Source organism: Symsagittifera roscoffensis, chromosome 1, assembly GCF_963678635.1.
Source record: "Symsagittifera roscoffensis chromosome 1, txSymRosc1.1, whole genome shotgun sequence".
Lineage (NCBI taxonomy): Eukaryota > Metazoa > Xenacoelomorpha > Acoela > Convolutidae > Symsagittifera > Symsagittifera roscoffensis.
In genome coordinates, this window is record NC_087062.1 from 83,334,559 (window position 1) to 83,339,343 (window position 4,785).

The 4,785-nt window shown below is 35.5% G+C and overlaps 2 protein-coding genes across 2 annotated transcripts in view; one reads left to right on the forward strand and one right to left on the reverse strand.

The window, feature by feature from the left end:
- LOC134851205 (probable small nuclear ribonucleoprotein Sm D1) overlaps positions 1–4,365 on the reverse strand; it is a 107,116-nt gene extending 102,751 nt beyond the window's left edge. The window contains exon 1 of the mRNA XM_063867188.1: positions 4,356–4,365. The gene's annotated coding sequence lies outside the window, so the exon portion shown is untranslated. The remainder of the gene's footprint in view (positions 1–4,355) is intronic.
- The window catches only part of LOC134851199 (medium-chain specific acyl-CoA dehydrogenase, mitochondrial-like), a 423,273-nt gene that overhangs the window by 82,192 nt on the left and 336,296 nt on the right, over positions 1–4,785 (forward strand). The gene's annotated exons all lie outside the window — the stretch shown is intronic.

Sequence of the window (4,785 nt, forward strand, 5' to 3'; positions counted from 1 at the left end):
GATAGCGGCTTCCGTAGATTTGCTCAATTAGTATCTTCGAGACAAGAGCTAACTTAACTGAACCGTATCGTTTGGCAGTTACAACAATTGGGCTGCTTCAACACATTTTTTCTACTATTGGAAATAAGTGTACTGGGATTCGTTTTCCTTCGACCTGAACAGGTTTTGAAAAGTTCCATAAAATAAGTGTTTAATTTAAAACATTTTGATTTACTTATTCTTGTGGTAATACTTAGAAATTTTTCAGAAATAAGCTTTCTAAACTCATTTTATTGGGCGTTCTTGACAACTGGGTTGGTAGTTTCGTCCGATTCGAACTGATTTTAGTACTGCTCTGCGTTGCTGCAGGGTTGGGTTTGGCAAATTTAGCTGTTTTGTCTTGATAAAAGGGCTGGAAATTGTGACACCTTCATGCCGAAATTAGGAAGAATGTCGTTTCCTATTATTTTTTTTCGGGTCCACGGTTATGAATAGGCTCTGGTCATTTGCCTCCCATCCATTTGATTTAACCTTCACGACTACTCTTTCTATCTTTTTATGATGCTACCAAACACTTGGTACGCTCGATCAGCAGTTTGATCCTCTGATTCTAACTTCAGGAAGCGATCTTTGACGTTAGGTTTGTGTAGAAGGTCCTTTTTTTCAAAAATCATACCTGTCTAGCTGAGTCAATCTGATTTTCAGTCTCATATGTTTTAACGTCTCCTAAAGATACTTTGAGTGTTTTCTTTATTTCTTGGCCTTCCTGGGAAAATATTTTTCAAATACCATCTTCTGCTCTGTCTCGCATGTTGCTAATTTCAATTTCTTCGGAAATTGCCAATTATCTAAAGTCATCTAGGTTAACTAGATGTTCAGGATCTGTGGTAGTGTTCTGGCGTTGACTTACGCTTCCGGTGTTTAGGGTTGCTTGGTCGACAATGATAGTTTTTAGTGGTGTTTTTTCTCCACTCCTAAAAAAGAGTTTTGCAAAAAGATCCTTTCGTCTACAGTAATTGCATATTTTTGCTCTCACTGGTCATATAGAAAGATGTCCTTTTGAATGTCTGACCACAGTTTTGGCTTCTCTGGGTTTCTGCTATGTTACGGATCGGTTCGTTTTTATCCTTGTGTTTTTGCTCGAGAAATAAGCAGCTGGAGTTTTTACGTACTGTTGGTGATTTCGGGTTCACTTTTGGTGAACGAGTACGTGGGCTAGCGCGTTTTCGGGAAATAGCTATTAGATACAGAGCTATTTCTTTACCTCCACGTATCTCATGTTTATAATAAAGATGTCCCTCTAAAGTTCTGCTTCTAGTTCTCCTAAACTACCATTTTTTGCCATTTCCGTCAGAATTGCTAAAATTTTTCTATTTTTTTGCCTCCTTTTTGTCCTCAAATAAAAATTTCCAAACGCTGGTATGTGAAGTTTTTTCCCGTTGCGAAAGCTGTTTTAAGCAGCTGCCAAATTTCTGTAAAGTTTTTATCAAGGATCTTTTTTAGAGGTTTTTATGAGCGATACAAAGTTGATTTTCTTTGCGTAATGTTAGACAAAGCTGAGATTTAAGTTTTTTTTATCGATGTCTCCGATATGTATTCCATTGATTTTATTAATGTCTTCTTGCCTGCTTCTTTTTTTACTTTTTCTGTGTAGCTGTTTAACTGTGCTGTATATCTCGCCTCTCTATTCTGTCACTGGGTAGCATTTTCACTCGCTGCAGTCTGTTCGATTTTAGGAACGTGTATTATTCGCGTTCTAGTGAATTAATCATATCATCTATGTCTACGGAATCTTTTGCTATAACTGTGAGATGGAAATTTTCTGCCCATTTTTCTCAATCAAGGGGAGTTACGATTATTGAGTGGTTCCAAAAGAGTTTCAGTCTTCGTAGATTCGCATCGGTTGACTGCGCCCTATAAAGAATTCACTTGACAAGTCCTTTATAGACAACTAAGGAACGATGATTAAATTATAGGTGCATTTCAAATGATGCCAACTACTCTAGCCTTATTTGTTAAACTTAGACAAAAACGAAGTTAAAAAATAAGTTGAATTATCAAAGGCTGATTTGTTCGCATCAATGCTAACTAATGAGCAATGGTCGTCCCAAAGCTACATCGCATTTGGCAGGTATTTAATTAGTGCGTCATAGCATCTGTATCACTTGTTGGTTGTGCAGCAGTACAGTTGGATGGTAAGCTAATAAAGTCTTGATTCATAGATACTTCACACCCTCCCCCTATACATGCTCCTGCGATAACGCTTTTGCAACGACACATCATCGAGCGTCTGAAAAAAGGAACATTTTTCCTGCCCGGTTGCAATTGCCACGTCTGCTTTTTTTCTACCACAGTGAAGCAAGAGGAATCTGGGCAAAGTGATTATGACATGAAACTCACAAAACTGATTCACATGATTTTGCATTTTCAAGATTTTATTCAGTAAATTTAGTTTTGCCAAGCATCGCTAAAGATTTTTCTTTATGTTTCCTCTCAATATTCTAATACTTCAAAAAATTAATGTCTACAAACCGAAATTATGTAGCTCAATTTTAGCTGATTTTTCAGTTCTGTTTTTTGATGTAAACATGATAATGCAAAGAGCATCTAGAAATGGTTGTTAACAGCAAAGAGATTTTTCAATTCTGTTTCACTCGGTTGTTTTATCTTCTTGAGCCTCAAATTCGAAACCAAAAACTAACTTTTGCTGAACCTCAAGAAACTTTAAAGAAAGCTCATTTAAAATAACCAAACACAACAAACAACTTTGGAAAATTCACACGCTTTTTTAAATTTGGTCGAAGACAACACAAAAAAGGATGAAAACAAATGTTGCTGACAATTTACCAGGTTTATTATGGAGCAGTTTGGTTAGTTCAAATCGGAACAAAAGTTGTACACCAATAAAGGGTCATTTTGTCATTTTTTTTAGTCCATCAAGAATTACGCTAAAACTGCCAATTAAATTGATGACAAAAAATTTTTCGGAAGTAGCCTCTTACACAGCACAACAAAGTTACAGAAAAATGAAAACTTAATGTAGTAAATTGACCTTTTTTGGATATTAAGCAAAATATATTCTTTTTATACAGATTTTCGGAGGTGTTACTCTTCTAGAAATTTGGTGATCTGTGTTTAAGGTAGCTTAAGTGAATTTTTGATAGACTAAAAAAGTCAAAATGATCTCTTTATTAGGGCACGTTTTTGGTTCCGATTTTAACCAAAATAAATTGATCGGATCTTTTTACTTATTTCGCTCAAAAATCATTTTTTCAGTATCTTGAACTGAAAATTTTTGCTTCAACTTGAATCTGATTGGCTAGAATTAGCCAATCAAATTTCAGCACCGTCTCAAAATGTTCTATTCACAATTTTAGTCGGCTTATAAATGAGCTGAATTGGACGAAAATGTAGAATGTTTTGTTAACTATTTAAGTTTATTTCGCAAACACAGCGCGGACCAGAAAAAAAAACAGAAGAGATTGCAGACCAGAAAAAAAACAGCTCAAGGAAAAAAAATGACCAACTTCGTATCTGTTCAAAATTCAGCTTCGTTAGAAATCGGCTAAAGTGGTCACAATTTTATTAACCAAACCAATCAGTGCGATCAGTGTTTTCTTCTCTGCATTTATACATTGACGAAAACAAATTGGAAATCTAAGAAATTTGGGCGGAATAAGTTAGAAGATCCGATAATTCTGGTAAAAATGCTAGCAACTGTTGTTCTCTTCTTCTTTTTTTGTCCAATCTTCGCCCAAGTTGAGTAAAACGCTTTTAGGACAATATTGTTCGTTTTGTCCGGGTGATTTAAATCAGCACTGTATTTTTGGTGAGATCGGCCTATTTATAAGTGGATTTAACATTGTGTACAAAACATTTGAGATGGTGCTGATTTTTGATTGGCTACTTCTAGTCCTTCAAATTGAAGCAAAATGGTTTCAGTTCAAGATATTGAAATATGGTTTTTTGGGCAGAATAAGTAAAAAGGACACGGTGGTACGAGCAGTCTTGCTTATGCTAAGGTCACAGATTTGTAAAAGGGTGTTATTTCAGTCTTTTTAAGAAGAAAAAACAGGATGCAATCGTCTTTTTTGCTTTTTTTTAATTCAGTTCTTTTTTTTCCACTTCAGCTTTGAGTTCATTTACGCAATTTTCCGAAGCCACCCTTGGATTGACCGAATAAGAGTTATTTGGCTTAAATTCGGTAAAGCGTCTCCGAATTTAACGAGGTGCTGATTATTACACGCACATAAGGAGTCCAAAGAAAATGTGATATTGGTAAATGTAGCAACAGCAATAAGCAATTTCACGGATTTTCTGGCCAGTAAGCAGAAAAAATCTATCTTGTAGTTGTCAGAAAGCAGACAAACTGAACAATTTAATAAGGTCTGATTCACTTATGAAGACAACGCAGCGCGGGTCTGAATTATTCGGGTAAAATTGGTTAAAAAATAATGTCCTTAGCCGAAATTATACAAACTTCGATTTTTTTTAAATTAACTTTATGAAAAATTAACTGGCTGAACATTTTCCGGTGAGTAGTATAATAGTATTGTATGTTATATACAGAAAGGCTCGTTAAAAATGTAGTTGATTAATTTGTCTGCTTAGTGACCTGTCTGTTTTGTAAGTTGGGTGCTTACTGCTTAGCAATCACTTCACTACTGTGCTGCTATCTTATGCCTTGCCTTAAATTATTCTGTATTTTGTCTGAATAATGCCACCATACCAACTAGAACTAATTCTACTTCTACCACAGTCAGTCTGAAACAGCGGCGGCGGCGGCAGTTGTTAAAACAAAATTGC